Genomic DNA, 25,590 nt, shown 5'->3' on the forward strand with positions numbered 1-25,590 from the left:
TAACTGTATGAAGCTTTGACGTTTCCTAACTTTTGTGCGTGTCTATTCACGTGGTGAGTGCGGTGAAAAAAATATAATTTTGACGCAAAACGTTCCTCAAATAGAGGCAGCACCTGTCGGGGCAATCTTTCTTTTGTGCTTGTTTTAAGGGCTATGACGACAGGAATTAAAAGCTTCATTGGAAAAGAGAAGGTTAACATGTAGATATGACATGATGAAAATGACGTTCAGTACGGCCATATGAACGTCAAAGTATGAACGGTCAGAATGACCGCTATGGTCGTTCTAGTAGTTATGGAATTCCGGTAGTTCAAGTGTTAAACTGTCTTTATATACCAATACATAATTAAAATGTAAGTACTCTGAAAAAGAGTATAAAAATCGAGTGTCTGTAGTCCTCTCAGGGCTGCAATAAACACAGCTACTTATTCCATTCGCTCCCACTCCCTCCTTTCTGGGCTCCTCCCAAAGCCACGACGACCGCAGCTGGAGGAGGCGTTTGCCAGCGCCGAGCGGAGAGGAGCGCAGTGCATGCAGTGACATCATGTCAGAATCACATGTAATAAAATACCTAACTTTATCACTATGAATATAAACAACTTTCATGGCTGTTAGTACTCACTATCAAGCTAGCATATCGATACTGGTAAAGTTAAAAATATGTTACTAGCTCGTTACCGAATCAAACTCAATATAAGGCAAAGCTAAAAACAGGTTGCATTGATACACGGTTTCCCATTACCATCAGTCACACTGTGATGAAGGTGAATTTCGTGGAAGATTCATAACATATACGGTGTTTTGCATGTAAGAGCTTCCACGATGAAAGCACTGTTGGCTCTGATGAGGACTAACGTTACACTCCGGTGACAAGTAGCCTACCTTTCTACCTTACTAGCTCCTCTTTTTGCCTTGTTTGCCTTCGCTGACTGTATATGCAGGTACTGGGGATTTTGACTGCTCTTTCTCTGCCATTATTGTGATTCTTCCTAGCTTCTGTGCCTGTGCCTCTTCCCCTCCTCGAGTCAAACGGGTGCGCGCATGTGGGCAGCTCCTGTAGCGGCAGGGGTGGTAGCCATGGTAGCGATGGAGAGTGACAGTCGCCCAGCCAATCATTTCTTTCGTTCCGAATGGAAATAAGTAGCTGTGTTTATTGCGCCCTGAGAGGACTACAGACACTCGATTTTTATACTCTCTTTGTCAGAGTACTTACATTTTAATTATGTATTGGTATATAAAGAAAGTTTAAACAAATTTGGATTTTCACGTGACCGGCCAGTCAGTCTGACATATGCCGATTTTATGCTGGTCAAATGCACTCGGGCTCCCCATGATTAACATCGCGCAACATTAGCATCACACGTGCACAAGGAACGCACATGTAGGAAACCTCGTGAATTATGGCCGTTTCACGCATATTTTTTCCGGCGTGCATGTTAATCAATGAGTGCATTCCCCCGGGAGCAGGAGCAGTGCGTGAGCAGCAGTGAAGCGGGGGTTTCGCCGCCGAGTCTATTTTGTCTGCGCTGCTCACGCTCAATTAAAGTGAAAGCACACTTTTGATGGACAAAATAAATATGATTTCAAACAAAAGCGCCCAAAATGCACAGAATGTGCATGTCTAGTGTGTTTAACAAGAACTGGATTAGGTTATGTCAGAAAAGAAAATGAAGACTCAAAAATATTTATATAAAATTTACCCATTTAAACTTGCTTTTATTATTCAGTTTGGGTAAAAGGATATGGTATTTTATTTAAAAAAAAATAGAAAATAAATATTTGTGTGTGCTGTAAAGTGGTTAGAAAAAATGAAATCGGTATCGGCAGGTCAAACTCAATGAAAAATCAGAAATCGGAATCGGCCTAGAAAATTGTAATCGGTGCATCTCTAGTTAGGAGTTATAAATACTATTAAACTGTCTAAATCTAAAACAAATTTCAAGAGAAATATTTACATTTCTGTACTATTTCTGTGTAAGCCATTATGAAAATGTAAAATGTTTGTGTATTTATATGAGTGTGTGTGTGTATATATATATATATATAGGCTATGTGTGTGTTGTGGCACAGTGATGAACTCAGAAACGTAAAAATGGCACTTTATTTTGGTTATAACTTTTAACCAAAAAGGTTGCCGACCCCTGGCATATACCAGATGGACGGCGAGGAAGAAAATGAAGTAAGTACGTTTTATTTTGTAGCGTTTATACGCCCACGTATAAATATTATTAATTATTGTTCATAACGGAATATGACCAATAATTAATATTTTAATTATTTTTAATTATTTTCAGAATTTACTGTAGCAGAATCAATAGTGTGATCATTTTATCAGTTCATCCAATGAACAGAAAGCATAAACAAGTATTAACTCTAGGAAATATAATATCTTCCTGGTCAAGAAAGAATTAATCCCCAGCTAACAATAAATTACGAAGTGAATTAAGGGTAAAAGCATAGGTAACTTAAATCGAAGTTCAAGACATTAAATCTGATAAGCACATACACAAGTAATCTCTTTTCAAATACAAACAATACTTTATTGATTATATATAACACATAAGCTAATATCTAACACAAACACACGCACACACACACATACACATTCGTACGCGTTGCAGAAAGGGATAGAGTGAGGAAAGAGTGGGTTTATGAGTGAAAGGATGAAATCTCACGATTCCATATGCACTTAGACATGACCTGAACGAACCATCAATCATTAATTTAACCCTTCTATCGTTTTAGGCAGGTTATTAAAGTTATATAAATACACCAGTTAAGATTTTATAAGTCTGGAGGTAGTCTACTTGCGTATTTGCTTTTGGGGATTCCCTTTTGGAATTCCCTTTGTAGCGTAAGAAGGAGGTTTCCCTTGGTTCGTCCGTCGGCTGGCCTCCTCGTGCTTGGATAAATGTCTGTGGCGCGTTCCAGTCACGTGGTGTGCTGGAGCTGCTGAATGAAAAGTCTTTGAAGTTGAAAGTGTTCGTTGCAGCCGTAAATCGTTGACCGAAGCTTTGCCGCAAAACTTAACTTAAAACCGAGACTTTCAATCGGAAAAGAAATGAAACTAAGAAAAGAAAGGAAATTGAGAGTAGATGATGATGGCTTGAATGAAGCTATTTAACCCATGTTCTTCAGATCTTGATTTGGGTTATTTCGTTTGCGCGTTTACATGGTTCCTATAGAGAGAGAGAGAGAGAGAGAGAGAGCAGCGAGAGAGAGAGCGAGAGAGAGCAGTGAGAGAGAGCAGCGAGAGAGAGAGAGCTTTGTTTTTGGGTCTAAGGTTTTAAACTAAAATTTTGTCCAACCTCCAGGATGAGTTCTGGCCAATTAGACACTGGCTGAATTTAGGAGGTGACGTTCTTTTCAGTTCTGATCGTAAATCATGCTTATCTGTGCTCTCCTTACTAACAGAGAGAACAGGGGCCACAGTTTAGACATGATTTCTAATTAAAAGAAGATCAAAACATATTACACCGATATCATTCAAGCCATCTTGCTAGTTGTGTTCGTAAGATAGCATTGATATGAAACAGTACACACTTTCATTCATTCACTCCTTCTAATAGTTAATATAATAACTATTACCTGAATTAAATGGGATCAAAACATATTATCTTATTAAAATATACATATAAGTGGTGGAAACAACCCAGGATTAGGTAGTTGCATGATTGTTTGATCATGAGTCCATTGAAAATTGTTCTTGAATGATTTTATGTATAGTTATTGATAAGAATCAGTTCTCTGGTGAAGAGACAGAACTCTGTTTGTTCAGAGGTCTTAATGAGGAGGTGTTCAGGAATGTTGTCGGGGGTTTCAGTAACATCTGCTGGTGTCGATTCTTCTTCTAAAGGGTCTTTTGCAGACTCTCTGGCACCGGGATGGGTGACTTATGGCTCTGGCCTTGGTGATTTGACTCTGGAATGTGCGGACACTGTCTTTATCTTAACCAGTCCGTATTAGGCCACAAAGCTAGCCATTGACCAGTTATGTGTTAGTGCCGGGGGCTCCTTCAATTAGTCAGACCGGTGATGATCATGAGACGTTCTGAACACATCTTCCCCCCTCAGTCATCGAGAAGTAGAGAATTTGAATTAATATTCAAAAAGAAGATTAGTTGGTGGTTGCTTTCTACCCATTGTCGCTACAATTTATATAGCACCTTTCACAGGTATAAGGCCACAAAGTGCTTCACAACAAAAAGGCCTCTCATGGATGACGTGATACAGGGTATAGTCTTTTATAAGCAAATATTGTCAGCATGAAAAAATAGTAAAGTGGTAGCAACAAGTAAAGTTGTTGATGGTAATAATGTAACAACTATAGTAATATAAACAAATGACTTTACCCAATACTGTACTGGGAAAGGGTCAGCAACTAATACTGGGACGGCTTCAGTGCGGGAGGATCTTAATTCATTCCCTCCAAACCAGTTGATAGAAACACACCTGATTCATATTTTATACATTTTTTACATTTTAACACTTTCATTTTAACATTTTGGTCACTATTACCGTGATATGACACTTTCATACCGTCCCATCCCTACTGACACATTACAATGATGTGCGAGAGAAAATGACATCATCTAGATAACTAGATTTAATGACAAAGAAAGGCATCAATTTTAACATTTAAGCAAAACGTGATCATTACGTATAAACCTCGTAACTTACATATAAACCTCGACTGGCTGCGTCTCCATAGCAACGGATGCTTAGGATCACGGGTGTCCACTAATTAATTAAATTAATTCATTTTAATTAAATTAATATCCAAAACGAATCCCCTGTTCTCACAATCGCTGGAGAAACAGTTAAACTGATGGTCATAGCGGTCGATAAGGCTCATGGGTACTGTAGATTACTGTCAGATCTGACACAACAAACCGATAGAAAAACGCTATTTCTCAAAACATAAACAGCAGCTTTTAGAAGCGATAGCCGTAGCACAACTCTGCAGTCTCGGTAATTAACCAGGAGAAGATGTTTACTGTATTTTGACTGGAAGGAACCACTGACGATGGTTTACAATGGTGTGAAGCCTACAGAATATAAAGCAATAAAAACAAGGACAAAGAAATCTCTGATTAAATGTTGAGTAATGTAGCGCTTACAGTTAATAAATAAAGCAATGCCCCCGAGTGGCAGAAAGAAGAACGTGGTGCAGACACAACATATACTCCCTCTGGAAATAGATACATTAGATTGAAAGTCTAGACACGGAAAAAGGGGAAATCCGTGTTCAGTAGATTATATCTCGTGACTGCTGTGAGAATAAACAATGTCGCTCTTCAGCGCCCCCAGTGGACGTCTGTGTTTCAAAACCAAAACCGGGTGGTACATATGTGGTAAAAAGTGTGCAGAGGCACGTATTTCCTATGAGACCAGGGGCCTGTTTCAGAAAGGAGGTTAAGTGAAAACTCTGAGTATGTTAACCCTGAAATGAGGGAAACTCTGGGTTTTCTGTTTCAGAATGGGAGGTATGTTAAACCTGAGAAAGCAGAGTAAGTCAAGCCCGTTTCTGAAAGAGAGGTAACTTATACTCAGAGTCAGTTACCATGGTAACTTACTCTGTGAACCTAACCTGGTCGGGAGCAGGTTTTCTTCGGTAAACCCAGAGTTTCTATTGGTCTCCTCCCCTTTTTAAAGGGGAAGCGGTGTTTAAACACCTCATTCATTCTTTCAGTACATTTTTATTAATAAAATTAATCTTTTATTAATAAATTAAATATTGCTATTTTTACTGGGTTTTTTTTTTTGTAAATAAGATGAAGTCTATATAACTCCTTAACTGGCAATTGAAAATACAGTAGTAGATTAGAGTTACATAATGTAGTTCTGAACAAATTCTACAGAATTAAACTGTGGCATTTACTGGAAATCACTGAACTGTGTTCATCTGAGCACCAGAAGGTGATGGACCGTCCTCCTGCTGTTCTTCCACACTCTTGGGGCGGGGGGAGAGATAAGAATACCCATTTATACTTAGATTTAAACTTTGATTCTATAGGCTACTCCACATAAATATGTGAAAAAAATCTGAATGTGTAGATTGTTTGATGTGTAGACACTGTAGGCCTCTCTGTGGCAGCAGAAACTCTTTATCCCCATCGTCCTGTGAAGATGAGCATTTGGTCGAGTATAGCCTACACTTTATAACACTATTTGTCATAATGGTGTATTGAGTAGGTTACTTAAAACTGCCTGGGGTTCTGTTGGGACAGGAGGCTCCAACAGACAGATATTACCATCAGAATCTGTTGGGACCAACAAAAACCCAAACCAAAGTAAAATAAATGGAAATATCAAAAATAGCCTAAAAAATAACACACCTCTTACATTTCCTGAAGGCCCTTGGATCTTCGGGAGTGACTGGCTCTGAAGTCCCTCCAGGAATTCCCTCAGCTGTAAATGCTGCTGCACTGCTAGACACTGGATGCTATTTAGTTATTTATGTCAAATGTTTGTAAAGTCAGGTAGCCTACACCCATGATATGCTCAAGCCTTACTTGATTGAATTATGTTTTTATATTTATTTTCAGCTGCTGCCATATTCTTCTAATGCCTGCAGGATTGCACATGAAAATTAAAATTAGGTTGAATAACATACTGTTCTTTCAGTTTCACCTCTGATATTATAACAGTTGGGTAAGTTACTTGTATTACTAACTACAAATGACATCTTCAACAGTGTAATTAGATTAATGTAATAATGACTATCTTTAGAAAGCATTGGTTTACTTATTACTAATTACTAAATCCCATATCAACCTCAACCACTTGAACAACACAAGGAGAGACAAGAAACAGCACTTTTAATGCTTTCAAATAAACAATATACAATTGCATGAATTATTCTTGAACTGACCAAAGTGTGTAGAGGGAGAAGGTTACATTAAAAATATACCTTTTAAAAATGTATGTTAAATATACAGAATTGTTCTATAGTCTAATGCAATTACATCAGATTTTACTTTAAATTACAGAAGAATTAAGAGTAATCCCTTTAATTAAATTGCAGTATTTAGATTACTTGGTAATTAATTACACCCAACACTGTATAACTAATTAAAATGTAAAGGTGAGAAAATGCAGACTTCTTTTTGTCTGGCGCTGTTGCCATGGTGACTCGTAATATCTGCACTCCATTGATGATGGCTTTTTATAGTTGTGGTGCACGCGCTTAACTCAGAGTAGGTCAACTCAGAGTTGATTGAACTAACTCATTCAGCTGTTCTGTAACCGAAAACTCAGAGTTTCCCATCTCAGGGTAAGTCAACTCAGAGTTTCCCATCTCAGGGTAAGTCAACTCAGAGTTCAAGTTTTAACTCAGAGTTGGTTGAACCTCCTTTCTGAAACAGGCCCCAGGTTGGGATGATGATGCATCAGCCAATGTGTTATGAAGGGACATCATTTGTGTTTCGCAAATAAATTGCCTAATTGAAAAAAAAAAAGGGTCTCATTTTGTATAATCTTTTCGCCTCAAAATAAAAACTAACATTTTTACTGTACCAATCTAAAATCATTAAAGTGTCCACAAATCTCTACCTTATGTACGTCTCAACAACTACACTTTTAAATGTATTTCGTGTATTTAAACCAAGGCTTCTCTCTGGGGCTCATTAATTGTGTTTGCTGTGTCGGTTATCAGAGCAGCTTATCGAAGTGTAGCACACACACTCCCTCCGGCACACACACACTCCCTCCGGCACACACACACACTCCCTCCGGCACACACGGCCCTGGGCCTCTGATAACACACCAGACGCGTGGATATAACCCTAGCCCTTCCGGCAGCCGCTAGATAACCAGCGGCTCTATTACAGCAAACACTTCAGGTCACTAATGTGCAGAGATACAGTCATGACAGGCTGAGGAGGAACAAGAGCAACTTTGTGATTCCCTAAACGGCAGAAGTGTGATTTAAAGTCTCTGTAGATGTTTTGCTTTAATGCTTTCCGCGTCCAGTAATTCACAGCATGTTGCCATCCCAGAAAGTCATGTTTAATATTTGTTTAAATCCCAAAAATGCTTTTTGCAAACGTCTTCTTCTGTGTCAACACCAATGTTTGTGCAATAACTTGTGTGTGTTTGAGGGGAGAGCGAGTGATTTTGATTTCAGAGGTTTTATTTAATTATGTTTTACAAATATAATGATGTGTATTGCATTTTCAGAATAATCATCATTGAGAGTACAAGCATGTGATAATAAAAATACAGTAGCATTTGAGGATACACAGTAAACTTGTAATCAATGCCAAGACACTTTCAGCGATTTACCCACAGTTTAATCATAAGTAGTTTCCAACCCAACATCAGTAATATTATTAAAACATCTGAATCCTCCAGACATGAAGAGGGTAATGTGCACAGTACACACACACACGAGTGGCTCCACTTATACAGGGGATGGCGTCTCACACACACATCTGAGATGTGCATTCCCAAAGACAAACTGAAGTATTTGAGTATTTGATTTTATAATGTTCTCCCAGATGTTTATGGATTTCAGACTGTTATAGTGAGAATTATTAACAATGTCAAGAACAGCTCTAACCTCTTCTGGTCCATCTACCTGAGTCTGGCCTACTATACTGCATGTTTACACACACAGCTGATAAGAAGACTGCAGTATTTTGGTGAATACTGCCCTCGTGTGGTGTAAAGATGTAAATATGAGACTTTGGTGAATACTGCCCTCGTGTGGTGTAAAGATGTAAATATGATATTTTGGTGAATACTGCCCTCTTGTGGTGTAAAGATGTAAATATGAGACTTTGGTGAATACTGCCCTTGTGTGGTGTAAAGATGTAAATATGAGATTTGGTGAATACTGCCCTCGTGTGGTGTAAAGATGTAAATATGAGACTTTGGTGAATACTGCCCTCGTGTGGTGTAAAGATGTAAATATGAGATTTGGTGAATACTGCCCTCGTGTGGTGTAAAGATGTAAATATGAGTGCACTGTTAATTCAACATCATCTCTTTTGCTTTAGCTAGAAATCAAAGCAAATTAACTTTAACCAAAGCAGATCCAGTGATCCAGGGCTTATAATACAGTAAGCGAAGTCAAGTCACCTTTATTTATACAGCGCTTTTCTACAATACAGAGTGTTTCAAAGCAGCTTTACAGAGATAACAGGACAATAATGTATTTCGGCTGTTGTTCAGCTAAAGGCAGTTCAGTGTTGATTCAGTTACGTTGTAAAGATCATCAATTCTTAAATTAGTTAATTTCATCTATAAAGCAGTTTTGGAGAAAACAGTGATGTCATCGTCCAGCAGCCGTGTCAGTAGCCTGCAGTCAGAATAATGGTATTGTTGAATATTAGGTGTCCCTGATTAAGCAGGCCAGAAGTGAGAGTGGCATGAGACCCAGGTGATCTAGAATGGAGGTGACAAAATGGAGAAAAAAAAACCTTTGGAGAAACCAGGCTCCCAGAATTTAGTGGATTGGGATTATAATTTTTTGTATATGAAAATTTAGATACATTTTCCTTCTAGTTGCTTTAGTTACCGTCGTTAATGAGCACAGCATGATTCAACAAAATATAGATATACGTGTAAAATGATGAACACTTTTTTTTTTCAAAGGTCATTCTGCAATATATGGCAGCTCCACAATGATGAAAATATAAAATAGTCTAAAATATAGCTTGACTAAGTGATCCAGCTCTGCCATGTCCTCTATCAGTAGGCTATGCAGTGAACACTGATCCAATGCGTTATTCTCTACATTTCATTTCGAAACATGACTTTATTCTCGAAATTTAATGAGTTTATTCTCACGATTATTTCGACTGTTTTCGATCTCAGCAGGTTTAATGCACGAGACAGGGAAAACAGGACGGACGCGCTCAAGAGAATGAGCTGTACAGCTGCCGGACTGATCATTGTAGTGATGGCATAAGGCCGAGCGGGCGCCTGAAGGGGTAAATTGCGTGTGGAGAGCCAAACTCTCTGTCCACACACATACCTGGGGCTTTGGGCCGCTGACGGTTGGCGATATGGCGTTCCCTGATCCGGCAAAGAGCTGCCTCACCCTCCTCCAAGTGCGACGACAGCACAGTATAAAGGCCTGGACTGAGGGAACGCCGGCCTCAGGTTCCTGAGAGGGAAACAGAGGTGGGTGGTAGTCCAGCAAAATAAAAAAATGGGGAAAGGCAAGAGGACGACGATGGCAGAGAGCGTACTCCGCCCATGTTAATCGCTCACACCAGGAGGTGGGGTTATGGGCCGCCAAACAGCGGAGCATCCGACCTGAGGTCCTGATTAGAGCGCTCAGCTGGACCATTACTCTGTGGGACAAACCCTGACGACAGACTGGCAGTGGTGGAAGGAGTACTGAAAAAACATACTCGAGTGAAGGTACCATTACATATTCCACAAAATGTAGTGTGAGTAGAATAAAAAGTACTTGAGTAAAAAAGTATTTTATTTAAAAGTACTCATGAGTAGTGAGTAGTGAGTACTGAGCTGCGGATTCTTCCACCTTATAATAAACACGGTACACAACAATTCATAAATTAAAAAAACATTGTAGGCTACATACTGTGATTCACATTATCTTTTGCTCTTTGTCAGACAGATTGAAGAGTATCTATCATCCATCTTTTTAAAATGCATCAAATCAGTACATTCATCACCATTTAAATCACATTGTAAAAAAAAAAAAAAAAAAAAACATTTAGATTGAGGCGTAAGGCCACTGAGCCTGAACATGCTATTGTTGCACATAAAATATCAATGTTCATAACTGTGCAAAGAATTGAAACACCTTTAGAAACTCACATGATAGTTCAGCATCACGGTCCGTGTACGGTTTGATAGTTTGTTTTTTCGTTTCTCGTTTCAAACCAAAAACAAAGAAACGGTAAAAAAAAAAGAGCCGTTTTTTTCATTTCTCCGTTTGAAGATCTACACTAAAAGAAAGACAGGTTGGCCATGTGACCCGGAAGTAATAGTAAATACAGCCTATAAAAATAAAAGCCAAGCTTTTAGAACGGTCATAATTTGCAGCACTAACGTTATGCCAGAGTAACATTAGAAGAAAAAAAATCAATCAATAAATAGGACCGAAAGAAATATGTTAGCAACAGTGATTTAATATCGTGCCTATCCACGTACACATCACCAGTCACGTTTAATGAGCGCATTGTTTGGTTCAATACAGTTGGTAATATAGGTTACCCTAAGAACTTATTGTGTGTGCAGAGTTGTTACTGTTAGCGCATCATTATATAATTAAATGAATATTTAATGTGGTTTCCACCGTAATGGACCAAACTGTTCCCCCTTTCTACCAGCAGGTGGCAGTATTTAAATGACTGACTGTATTGTGTCTTCGGTAACTGTTTTAAATCAAGATTACTGATACAGATGTATTTATTGTTGTTCATTTCATTTGGTTTTTGGTTTTTGATTTTGATTTTATTTGCAACCTAGTCATCATCATCATCATTCACCCCCAGCCCAGAGTTAAACCTGCATGCCCTTCTGTTTTAGCCTGATTCTAACACTGCTATCAGCTTCTTAGCAGCTCAGACAACAAACTCACATCAGAAATGTCCTGATGTAGGCCATCTGGCCAAAAGAATGATTTACCAGTGTGCTATATACTGTGTGAATCTTTCTTCTCTTATACAGATTCCAGTGTGTATAACATACAACACTCCCATTGTGTCATGCAAGTGAAGAGAATCCATACAAGTCTTAAACATGTATTCAACATATATAGCACATTCATGCTTTCAAAGGCATTGCATGTGGACTGTGAAGCCCTAAGGTAGCCCGAAGGTAAACTTAACTGTTCTGCAAGTGAACATAATAGAAAAAAAAAGAACAATTTATTAATTTATTATTTGCATAAAATAACAGATGACCATAACTCAACTCAACAGGCCCTCCAACAACCACCCTCCTAAAATAAAAACAACTTACACCAACAATCCCCTAACTTCTTATGGTGTCCTTCAAAACAGTAACAACCTCCCCCATCCCTGTAAGTTCAACATTTTTTTCCTGAAAACTGTCATCCCTGCATTTTGGGCAGTGCACAGCGAGATGGTTGTCCACTGCTCCCCGCAGACCAAAAGAAAGTACGAGCATGCAACGCCGTTACGTTGTAAATTACACGAAATAAAAGTAATGCAGGTATGATTTTCATTCTGTTCACCAGGAGCAGTTTCCATGTTTCATTAACAGTTATTGTTAATATTGTGTATTCACCATGGTTACTGTCGTTTCCATATTAGCCCCAAAATGCCACTTTATTTTTCTTCGTGTTATTTTTAATATTTTTAAATGACTGTAGTGGCTCATACCAACATTGTATTAACAAAAACTAGTTTGGGACTGCTATTTAGTGTTTTGTATGTATGTATATATATATATATATATATATATATACAGTGTGTATATATATATATATTAGGCAAATAATAACATGTTTACACAAAATTTGTTTATATATATTCAATGTAAACTTTGATAATCATAATTAATAAATTGCAATTACAATTCGAAGGGAATAATCAGCAATTATGACTTTTGTCACAAGCGTGCAGCCCTAACTTAGGTGAAGAAACCTGTTTATTATTTATTCATTTGATTCATTTGCAACTGTTCACTGAAATAGCCGGTTTCAATAAAACTACTTGTGACATGTCATGTTTGGCTTTGACTTTGACTGAACATTTGCTCTCACTTTGCAGAAAAAATATCGGGATATATATCGTATATCGATATTCAGCCTAAATATATCGGGATATGACTTTTGGTCCATATCGCCCAGCCCTAACACATAGCAGCCAATAAAATCTGTTGTTCAATATCTGACTGCTTGTATTGCCTCACGACTGATGAAAAATTTGCCTTGTGTGCAGTAGAATTTTGATGCATTGCAATGCATCGTAGAATCGAATTGAATCGAATCGTTACCTGGTGAATCGTAATCGAATCGAATTGTGAGGGCAGTGCCAATGCACACCCCTAGTAATAGGTGAAGGCTTCTATAAACAGTATGCTTGTTACCTTGTCCTCCTTCTCGTCTTCCTCATCAGCTCCTGGTAGGCACTGTCACAGAGGACAACAATCTTGCGAGCATTCTGCTTCCAGAACGACATTCCCAAAGAGAAGATGATGGGGATAAAATTCAATTTTCAATTTCAATTCCAGTACTTTTTTTGATTTTAAACAGACTCCTTGGCAAGTTTAATGTGGTTCAGATGAAAGGCACAACTTACTCCCTATTGACCTTGCCTAATGAAGGAAGTAAGAAATCTTGGTAAAGAACACAGAGAGAGCCCATTGCTGACAACCAGGAGTGCAACAGGTTGCAAAAGAGTGGGACAATTATCAGCTTATATCAAAACACGTTACAAAGACTACAAAATTAAAAGTGAAATACATTCAATAAACAAGCTAATCAGACAATATTGGAAAAAAGAAGTGATATCCAAGATATGTGATGTCAATTAATAATAATGAACTACTATTAAGTAGGAATTAATTTTTTATGGTTTCCCTGACCATCACAGAGGACAATCTCCTCCTCCTTTTCAGCAATCGTGGACACATTTGCCTCACGCTCCATAAGTGTCACATACAGGGTGCCTCCGTCCACCCGAAGGACTCCACCCTCCACCCGAAAGACTCCACCCTCCACCCGAAGGACTCCACCAGACTCCACCCGAAGGACTCCACCCGAAAGACTCCACCCTCCACCCGAAGGACTCCACCAGACTCCACCCGAAGGACTCCACCCGAAAGACTCCACCCTCCACCCGAAAGACTCCACCCGAAAGACTCCACCCTCCACCCGAATGACTCCACCCGAAAGACTCCACCCTCCACCCGAAGGACTCCACCCTCCACCCGAAAGACTCCACCCTCCACCCGAAGGACTCCACCCTCCACCCGAAGGACTCCACCCTCCACCCGAAAGACTCCACCCTCCACCCGAAGGACTCCACCCGAAAGACTCCACCCTCCACCCGAAAGACTCCACCCGAAAGACTCCACCCTCCACCCGAAAGACTCCACCCTCCACCCGAATGACTCCACCCTCCACCCGAAAGACTCCACCCTCCACCCGAAGGACTCCACCCTCCACCCGAAAGACTCCACCCTCCACCCGAAAGACTCCACCCTCCACCCGAAGGACTCCACCCTCCACCCTTCCGATTGAATTGCTCCTTTTGACAGATACAAACAGAGATGGATAGAGATACATTTAGAGAGTTGTTTTATCATTCAGCCTTTTACCATACAATGCTTTTATGTGTTCCCTCACGGCTTTGCAATAATGCTCTGAGGGTGTATTTGGTTATTTAGTTTACGTTACAACAACCCTCGTAAAGCTTCTTGTGGCTGGAGCAGGCGCTGGTCCTGAACGGACAGCAGAAGCCACAGGCCTGGTCCCGAATCGGAACAGACTAGGTTGTGCTGGGTGAGGGTGGGTTGGCAGTGGCACTGGTGCAGTAGGGCCTTCCTCTCCACAAACCTCATATCTGCCCGATATTTCGATCTCCCCAATGTACCCTGTTGAGCTGGGTAGCAGGACAACGCCAGTCTCTGATATTAAATAAATGCTGGACGGCATCAGCTGCAAATACAAATATGACAATGTAAGTTGATTTTATTTCTCTCTCTCTCTCGGTCTCACTCACACAGGCAGAGTAAAAAGACTCTTCCAGATTTTATTCTCACTACATCAAAATTTATCTATACCATGTCTCTCATTATTTAAAATCATTGTAAATAACAAACTGCTTTCAGCAGGAGAAACAGGGACCATGTCAACCCTTACCGGTGGCTCTACAATAATTTTACTGTACATTTCAAGTAATGAAAATGACACCCCAAACAGTGAAAATAATAACGTCGCCGTTTGGTCGGTGAAGATTAAGAATTATTTACCAGTGTTGAAAGTATTGGGAAACACAGAATACAATTTCCGCAGATAAGTTTGCAGCTGTGGTCTGTGTTGAATGGAAACGCGCGCAATTTTGCTCCTAGCCGCCAGTTACACCCAATTTGGCGCTAACAGGCTCAGAAAACACTAAAACTAAAACTGACTGATTTTGCTGCTGCTGGGCCTACTTGGCAAGCTCAGAGCTCACAGATAAGGTGTGCTCAACATATCAGTGTCACTACATCATAAGGCACTTGAGGTGGATCATATAAACATAAATTAGCCTTCATACCATCCACTTTTACCTGTAAAAACTATTTTACCAGGAGCTTATTGTAAACATAACCTTACTTTGTTGCCGAGTTTGGGCATTATTCCAGCCTCCTTAACATAACGTTACACTATTTCTTTCAAGACTAAATTTAGGCTAAACAAATATTATGCCTAACCTATATTGTATACCTCTTCTCGGATAGGCCTACACGTTCAATTTGATATTTTTTTCTAACCTTAAATATTCTCGAGATATTTTCCAGGGTGATGTCCACTTCCCGGATTCGTATCTGGGTCGACGCCAGAGGCTGGCTTTGTCCTGCTGGTAATTCATCTTACATTCACGGAGATGCAGCAGGTGTCAAATCGGCGGCGGTCGCCCCTAGGCGTAAATGAGCAGTAATCTGAATTCTTCACGCAGTTTTTTGAGCGCCAGGAAATGACCTTTCAAAATAAAGCGTTGACCTTTCAACATTAATGAGTTTCATTTTACTAAACATCACAGACCTTCCAAACCTCCAAACATGTAAAGTGCATGGTAGCAGAGAGGTCTACATGTTTCGTACAGAGTTCTTGTTGTTTTAATAAGCTGCACCAATCTTTATATGTATACGTTAATACAACTTTATACATTATAATGAATGGGAATATAGGCTACACGTACACAGTGATTTTTTTCCATTATTTTATTTTTTACATAAAATACAAAACACATCACATTTACAGCATCTACAACTGAACACAAGAACTACTGTAAGGCATCATTACAAAAAGCAGCAAAGGCCTTTCAAACAACACGACTATAACTTACTGATTACAACAAATAATCATATACTTACATACACTGAAGTCTAACATACAACAGTTACTCATATAAAGTGAAGAAGCTTTCATTACAAGCAATACATGTGCAGCTCAGCACTCCACAAATGTACAGGTATACCCAACCAAAAGCAAAAGAGAAAATGATAACACTTTAGAATACTGTTCCTTCATTAATGAATAATTACACAGGAACAAACTAGTAACGAATTATTAACATTCTAGTAACTACTATTAACTAACAAGAAACTCTGATTAACAAATTAGTAAGTAATAGCGCTCAGATGAATGTAGTAGTTCATTATTAGCTAATTAATAACTACTATTTTTTTTCAAAATAAAGTGTAAGCTTTTTCTTAGCTGAGCCTAGTGGATTTACAATTTCAAAGGCATCCTGGTATAAAATCAGATTCAGACGTTCTGGATTGTCGATTAAGAATTGGTTCGTCTTAAAAACCTGCCCATCGCTTATGTCACTAAAGACACACGGGTCTGTTTCACAAGACTGAGTTGTCCCATAATTCTGATTCAAGTAAACTGGTCAATGTTTGCTGCACAGGCTAATCAATTTTGGCGAATGCAAACAACGTGATTATTGTTCATGAGTCTAACATCCAGCCACGCAAGAAAACATGTCATCTACCTGAGGGAATAATATGCTCAAAAAACATTTCTGATTATTATTAATGTTTTAAAGCTTTTAGAAAGTACATAGAAAGCTTTTGTAACATTATCTTAACTGTCACTTTTGATTAATGTAATGCATCCTTGCTGAATAAAAGTAGGCAATTACTTTCTTTATTTTTTTTCCCAAAAAATAATCTTACTAACCCCAAACTTTTGAACTGTAAGCCTAGTGTATAATGTTAAAAAAGCTTTCTATTTTAGATAAATGCTGTATTTTGAACTATGGTTTGTTTGTAATGTGACTTTTTTCATGTATGACATTAAAATTATTTTTAGAATTAAATACATAAATAGGTTAAGCAATACAAATGTGTTTATGTCTGATAACTTTTAAACACAAACTTAACTGCAGACACTGAAATGACGTACACTGTGTGATACAGTACAAATATTTTGAGTGTCCCTCATTTTCCTATAAATAACCACGATTGTCCCGCATTTTCCTTTTCTGAAGTTGGCAACCCTAACTGTCACACACACACATGCAGGAATACAAACAAACGCAAGCATGCACACACAATGACATCCACACGAACAGACACACACCCATACACACACATACAAATCCACATGCACAGACACACACACACAAACACACACGCGCACACACATGTACGCACGCATACATACACGCACAGACACACACACACACACAGACACACACATACACACAGACAGACAGACATGCACATACTATTACTTTTTTTAGGTATATACATAAACACGCAATACAGCAAAATTGCTCCACGTCATTTATTTTTGTGGAAAGCCAGTGCAGGCCTGAGCGGCGGTCATATTTTGTACCACCATGTGGTACATCTAGTTCTGATTCAAGTAAACTGGTCAATGTTTGCTGCACAGGTACGTAATAAGCAAACCTTTGTAACATATTTTCATCATTTCCTAATGAAATTCTTTTAGGTTGAACATATTTAAACATGGAAAGGAATGTCTGAGCTCTTGAGTAGGTTGTTCTCAATGGGCCCCCAATCAGACTCCCTCACACAATCACAGATTTTACTAACAGCATCATCTGTTAGATTCAAGTCATTTTTCAGTTTGCTCAAAGTGTAATCCAGGCCTAATTCATGAACATTTTGCATCTCTTCAACAATACACCTGTATTGTTGAAGCTGGAATGAGGAGCTCCCCTTGCAATTTCAGATACAACAAACAAACATTTCTAAGAAAGATTTCACTGAAATTCGGTGGCAAGTCAGTGTTTTCATCTGCACCATCTAGGCCAGAGCTGGTAAAACAATCCTCATGTGTTGTGAGAGGAGACTGTGGTGTATTTTCTTTATGTTTCCTGGACATGTGTGCCTTAAATTATGATTTCAACGTGAATGCACTATGACAGCCAGTCAACTGGACACGCCACAGATCTTCCCTCTGCTATATGCTCATTTAAATGCATTATCAGTTCTTTCACAGTCTGAAACTGTGACATAGCACAACAAAAATGTGTGACAATGGCCGCATTGCTGGATCTAGCAGATGTACTAGCAGATGTGTACACACATTGTGCTTTCGATAGATATGAGCCTTAAAAGCTGAGTATGTGCAAAATGTCTGCCTGCAACCAGCACCCTCACATTTATACACGCAGCGTGGTTCATTCCTATGAACTTTGCAGTGCGACACATAACCCTTTAATGTTGCACACATTTTACTACAAAAACGACAAGAAATCATTTTTAGTCCAGGTTACAAACAATTTCTTGCCGTAAGACCACTTGCTAACTACCACTGATGCTAATTACCCAGCACGAGGACCAGGGCAACGGAACAAACGTAACGTTACTTTACACATAAATCATCAATCCACACAATTTTACCATGCACAATAACGTACGTACATGTTGTCGATTGAAAACGACCATTTCTATATTTTATTACAGTGATAAATTGGCTTAATAATGAATGACTGCGTTGCAGGTGAACAAAGATAATACCAGCACCTCTTCTCCCTCCACACTAAAAAGAACATACAAAGTTAAATGTAAATATTCACTCTCTTGTGTACATTATAATAAAATGTGTATTGTATGTTAGTTATAGATGTGGCACAGAAGTATTGTGAAGTTTTGTACATAATATATCAAATTGATACAGTGTATGCTCTAAAAAAACATTTCATACAATACATTTGATTCAAGTTTAAATATTAAGTTTTCAAGTTTAAATATTATATGTGTTTGCATTTTTCATATATTACAGGAAAGAAGGCAGATCTGTATGACTACACAAACCCAGACTGGGCTCCATCTCAGAAAATGGGACCAGAGTTACCTAAAAGCTGCCCTCTTCCAGATCCGCAGTCTTCAAAGAGGAGGTACCAACGTGCCAGGGCAAGACCGGAGAAAGTGAAAAACCTACATTAAACAGTGTTTCACCCTGTAAGGGCTCATCAGGTCTTCGATCCTGACCCAAACAAGACACTATAAAGTCTGCTCCGATCATTTTATCTCAGGTAAATTGATAAACAGCTGAGTTCCTTTAATTCTACGTTGTTTTATTTTCATGATTATCATGCACATGACGATGATTGTGTTAGCCTAGCCTGTACATTTCATTTGATTTGCTTTTTTTTTTCTTTTTTTTGCATTCTTTGCAAAACCATTTCCCTTTTGGTATTTTCTTAATATTTTGCACATGCAAGATGTAACCACTTGTATGGACAATTCTCTGAGTCACAACCAATAACATCATCATCACCCTCCCTGTAAAGAGACTGACAAACACATATAATTATGCCATTTGAAGTTTGAGTCTCATTTGAATTTGATTTTGACACTTTTGGTTTGGAATACATTTTTCCTATCAGTTCACCCAAAATGGAATAATATTGAAAAGCAGTGAAGCACGTGCCACCATTTCAGCACAAAAGTTTTCTTCGAAACATATTCTCTCTGTGAAAAAGTCCTTTTCAGTCCAAACCACAAAGTCACAGCATTCTGTATTTGTTACCAACAACTGACACTGCACTTGATAATAGTGTTCGTGGCATCTTTTTAGACGAAGTTGCCCATCTATTTTTTCTAGACAGTCTATTTCATCCCTTATGGATTTGTCCCTCCGGCAGTATGGGCGTTTAATTTCAACCACAATTTCACCACAACAATGACAGGAAGCTACTGCATCTGGAGATGCACCAAGAAACGGATACTTGGGATTTATACAGTAACCAAGTCTCTGATCTCAAAGTTTTCATGTAATTCCTCCATCTCTTTCTTGTATTGTTCTCTGGCAGTTTTCTCGTGTTGGCAGCCCCATTGCGTAGCAGAATTTGAAAAAACTCTTCGTCATTGGGTAGCATATGTCTTTTACTAGACTTAACGATGGTTTGTCAAGTGAAGTCCTACAAGCTGCTTTGATTTTTGAAGCTGTAATTCTACCTGCTCTGAGACAGAACCATTGTTTGCAATTTGCTTGTGTTCTTCTTGTATCTAATTCACAGTTTTTCACTTCCTCCTCCGTTACACTCAACTCATCAAATACGGTTTCACACTTGGCTTTCAGCTCTTCTTCCTCAGCGTTGATGTAATTTTCATCAAACAGTTCTGAAAGTACCAAGGGGTACTTCTTGTCCAGTGATGCTGGCCGGTATTCTTGTACGTACATTGAACAGTAAAAATTTAAAGCACTGACTGGGAGCCTGATTTTATCATCAATTTAGTTCGATTTGTTTTTGCCAAAAGGAAGAGGCTACACCTTGTTGTTGTTTCTTTACCCAGATGGTGTTGTCTTGACACTGAGTCTAAAATGTACCGTATAACAAGGGCTGTGCAGATATCCGCCGCCTGGCTACAGCGATGTGAACCGTCAATGCAGGGCTCCAGAGACTTTCTTCCTCTTAACTCGTCAAAAGTGTACGCACTAACGGTGTGGATGAGATACTTGGCAATGTCCATTTCCTGAATATCGGGGTACGCCGCAGGATTACATGACCAGTCCTCTTTCGACATTGTGTAAGGATCCTTTCCATCGATAAAACTCAATTTGTCATCATATCTTGCCTTGCAAACATCGTCTAATGTGTCCCTGTAAATAACCGTCACCCTGTCGCCAGGTTTGGAGGAATTTGTCATTGTTGTCTCAATACAAAAGAGTCAAAAATACTTCGGTAAATGAAAAGGCGGTAAACATGAACATGACAGCTTTGACACACAACATGGCGGCGCGCCGCAGAGGATAATGGGTAATTCGCGAAACGGAAACCCATCTATACTCCATACAAGGGCAGCCAATAAGCCACACGCATGCGCACGATCTCCCAATAGGTGGAGTTATTCCACCCTGCTGCAGTAAGTTAAAAATATGTTCATTAAGGCCCAAGCTACTTGTTTATGTTATAGAGGCTATCGGCTTTGAAGGCAAAAGTCCTTATTCTTTAATCAGTCTTAGTTGTAAGCCTAACAGTCTGTTAGTGACAGTCTGTCAGTGAGTAGTAAATGTACACAAAATAAAGGGTTTCAAAGGTTTTCAAGCAGTACCTCATTCAATTAATATTTTTTATTTCAATTCAGTTTATTATTATTTGTTTTATTTTTCAAGTTATTTTTTTTTTCGTTCAAAACATTGTTAAATATAAATATTTTTCATTAAGATCTTAAATAAGAAAAAATAGTTTCGACGAATGTACAATTTCAAGGTTACACACAGGCATTAAACACAAATCCTGACCAGTGACGCAGTCACCAGACCGCTCTTCTTCAAGTTGCTCCGTGGATCACAATACTACTTTACTGCACCAGACCAGAGAGAATCAAGTTACATCGCAGAAAAACTCTGGTAAGTGAAATAAACAACCATTTAAATGTGTTGCTGTATTTATAGCCAGACATGGCGCACTGACTTTTTCTAGTTTGAAAATGTTAACTTGGCGTTAGCCAGCTAGCTAAGTTTACACAATACATCGACGTTAACGTAATCAATTCCTGACCGATTTCAAAAGGGAACATACGGTTTAGGAAAACCCGTGGCTTATTTTGATTTTACAATGGTAACGTTAATTAACGTGAATGTTTAGCGGCTAACTGTTAAGCACTGAACGGAACGTTATCTCGAGACAGCCATAAGAATAACGTTAAAACCGTTAACCTGATCAACTGTGAATAAGCTACATGTTAAGGGACTGGCTTAATGGGGCGCTAACATAGTTATGACTGACGAAATACACAATTTATTTATGTCAAATATTGCTCCATTGGCAAAAATAAATAAAAAATGCTGCATTGGCGCCAATCGAACTGATGTGATAGGTCCGCTTTGATCTGAACATCTTAAAATGATAAAAATGATGCAGCTCTTTTTATAATGTAGTTTCAATGGTATGATGCTTTAAAAAACAGTTAATGAATTAATGTGTGACGATTCAAACCTGTTGAGATGATAAATTAATTTATAGCACTTTCTACTTTTGACTATTGCCGAGACTATCTGTCTGGGCCTCTCCCTTCTCTCTCTGATGCAGGATGTTGAAGTTCTCAGGTGGAAACATCTCATCGGCCTCAACCATAGCTGCTGTTGTGGTGGGAGAAACCCTCTAGAAGTGCAGGTATTTTTGCAGAGTCCAAATTTTATGTTTGTTTATTTGGTGGGGGATGAGGGTTTTTGGTTAACAGACGGATGTTAACAAGAAGTGACGTCACCCAACATCACTTAGAGCACCTTTAAAGTCGGTTGCAGGTTAACCACCACAGCCAATTAATGTGTAAATTAAAGTGCTCTATATGTATATATGTATTTATTTCTGTCTTAAAATGCGTTAAAATAACATTTATTGGGGTTTCTTCAAAGGTAGCGTGTTTTTACGTTAACTGGGTGATGACGTCACAAGAGGAACTCGCAACCCATACTCTGCTAGATTCCTACTGTATTATGGCTATTTGGAGAACGACTGAGGATGTGGGAAACCGTCAAATTCTTTGTGGACCACAGTCGTCATGTAGAATAGCAAGGAGGGACAATGACTGAAGACATTATTTACTTACATGTTGTCAAGTCGGTCCAAATCAGAGCTGTAAGATGCACACACTGCACAGGCACCAATCGCTAGTCTCATCGACGCCTCAAACGTCATGTAATACCCTTCCTCAATCCACGCATTTTCTCACAATTTAATTAGCGATGTTTATTGTCAGAAAAGAAAAAGAGAGATCGATGTCCCCATCACTGTGTTTGTGTGGGATCAGTTGAATCAGCAGTGTGTGTGTGCTGCCGTGAGGTGAACGGGTTTTGGAGTTTAGTGGAACAGCTGGACCCGCAACCGGCTGATCTAACGAGCCTGAACCCGTTTGTTTTGCGAATAGCTTATAATTCTCATTTCAGGCAGGATCACGGTGCCCTTGAAGTCAGCACACACGAGTATGTTTACAATTGAGTTATTTTATCCATAATTTTTTTATCATATAAAACATACAACCAACTTTTCTGTAGTTATGTAAGGCATCTATAGCTTTCAAAGAAATACAACATTGAAGAGTACCATACTTAATGCACGAGTAATTACATTTAGATAAAAACCAACATCAAGTTTGCTACATCCCTATCCCTCGGCAATACAGCATACAGGCATTCTGGGGAGGCATATACGTAAGCCGATACCATCCTGCGTGGTTTCAGCCATCCGACATCACTTCCAAGAAGGACGGATTTGAAAGGCCTCATTTGGATGAAGATTAGCTTAATTACTTAGTTTAGTGTTATGTTTGTGGTGTTGTGAGCGTACATCCCCAACCCCCTCATTGAAATAGATCTAAAAAAACAGTAGACAGAAGACATGAATTTAATTTCAATAAAATTTGTTTATTATTATTTGGTTATTGCTATTATACCTGTGAAACAGATTAAATCTGAAAAGACTCAAAGGTTAGACAAAATGTGATACATTTAGTACAGTATCTTGCTATATGATTTTTGAAGTCCTATCAAACAGAATAAATCTGAAGAGTCAAAGCTTAGACAAAATTTGAAACATTTATTAGATGGTTGCGTTCTGGGACTCACACATGCACAAACACATGCAAAGTGACCCATGACAAAACAACAACTATAAGCTCCCACCACCAGGTACAATTACAAGCAAATAAAAGACAAAGCAACACTAACATGCAACAGCACACAATGACATGCAGAATTTCAGTGACAGGATCCCACCACCAAGTAAAATTACAGAACAAAAGGAGAAGGCGCAACCAACAAACAACCACTACAAGCACACAGAACACAAACAAAACAAAAACATGCAGCATGCAAAAAATAATGAAGGGTACCGAGAACGATACATACCCACTCACTCATACCTTTACTCCGGTAGGGTCATGACTATAAAAAAAACAAAGAGGTTATGTTACAGCTGCCAATTACAAATATAAAATCACAAAATTAGGAAATGATTACGGTATGATTATTAATAACAGATTCTAAATTCAACTTTTGCTAAAACGTGATTTTTGTGTAAGATAAAAGTTAACTGCTTCCTGTTTTGGAATTTGATTAAAGGATTTTGAGATGGGGGCAGGGCAGGTGCTATTCAAGGAAGCACTGGATTCTCTGAGTGCCGCAGGCGATCTGGTGTAGCTTTCTTGTAAGGACTGTATGAGTGCTGATGCATATCCTGGGGAAATGAAAAACATGTAGATCACATTCACTGATTACCAAGGTCTCATGCATACATATCCAAATATGATGGAAACTGACTGAAACTACTGACCATATGAGGCCTTCTGTTTAACTGTCCGGACTGTGTGTTCACCTTTCCGGAAGCTCGGGTATTGCACGGCATACTTTGCAACACCACCACTTGTTTGCGCAACTTCGCGGCTGCCATTACAGTTGTAGTGCAGAGCTGCCAACAGAAGTCTATAGGAAATCACAAAATGAGAGCAGATTTTGAGATAGAAAATATCAGATGTCTGTATGACATGCCAATATGAGATGTAGTTAATCCATTTCGCAACACTGACCTACTGTACATCCCAAGGTAAGAAAACCCTGTGTGTTTGGGAGCGAAGAGCAGGATGAGGGAGTGAAACGCCTCAAGGGAAAAGGTTTGGTGCTGTGGCGACAGCTGCTTCACATCCTTCAGCAAGGATGCCTTTGTGACAACACCCTCCAGTTTCACCGCAACCGTTGAGCCTGTAGAAAAAAGAAAAAAAAAGTCCCAAACAAAACATTCTGTTTTACCCTGATTATATTGTATTAGGACACAGGTTCCAGCAAAAAATCTCTCAGGTCACATTATCATAAAACCATAGAGTACACATATTTCATGGTGTATACCTGGTTCTAGCCATTCCTTTTTCTGTTGCTCCCCCTCCAGAGGTAGATGAGCACAACAGGGAAAGGCAGGAGTGTCATGCTCATGGATGTCCTGTATGTGGTTCGCCATGCTCTTCCACTTGGCCTCCATGACCTCTGGGTTGCCATCAGGAGTGGAGGCTGCAGTCCAGTAGAGGTGGTTTATAATTGCAGGGCTCCACAACATCAGGTCCCCACAGTCCTTTTCCTTGGCCGCCGTATCCAAAGCCTTGCTGAGACCTTGTTTACAACAAATGGAAAGTATTATATCGATGGAAATGTAATTTTAAGAATTACCTTAAAGCTTCCGACATCGCTATACATACCTTTCCCGACATGCCAGACATCAAAGAAATGCCTTGTCCCCTCAGTACACATTTCCTCTCGCACCCACTTGGCAACCTTATAAGTAATATACAAACTGTTAGGAAGCTTGCACTATCTTGCCATCAGTGCATCAGCATGAGTACATTCTTCTGGCATCAGTGTATATTATACACAGGCTGTGGTCAGCAATGACCTCGGGGGGGATGGGTGGTGACCTAATTGTTGCAGGTGACTGTAGTTAATGCACTATTTACATGG

General features: G+C 39.1%; 1 long non-coding RNA gene across 1 annotated transcript; it reads right to left on the reverse strand.

The window, feature by feature from the left end:
- Positions 1-23,777: 23,777 nt before the first annotated feature.
- On the reverse strand, positions 23,778-24,964 carry LOC311301363. The gene is made up of 3 exons (XR_014629448.1): positions 24,672-24,964; positions 24,419-24,567; positions 23,778-24,322 (listed from the first exon to the last, which is right to left on the reverse strand). It is a non-coding gene; the product is annotated as an uncharacterized lncRNA (long non-coding RNA).
- Positions 24,965-25,590: the final 626 nt, after the last annotated feature.

This window comes from Rutilus rutilus (genome assembly GCF_951802725.1).
Source record: "Rutilus rutilus genome assembly, chromosome: 1".
NCBI classification, from domain to species: domain Eukaryota; kingdom Metazoa; phylum Chordata; class Actinopteri; order Cypriniformes; family Leuciscidae; genus Rutilus; species Rutilus rutilus.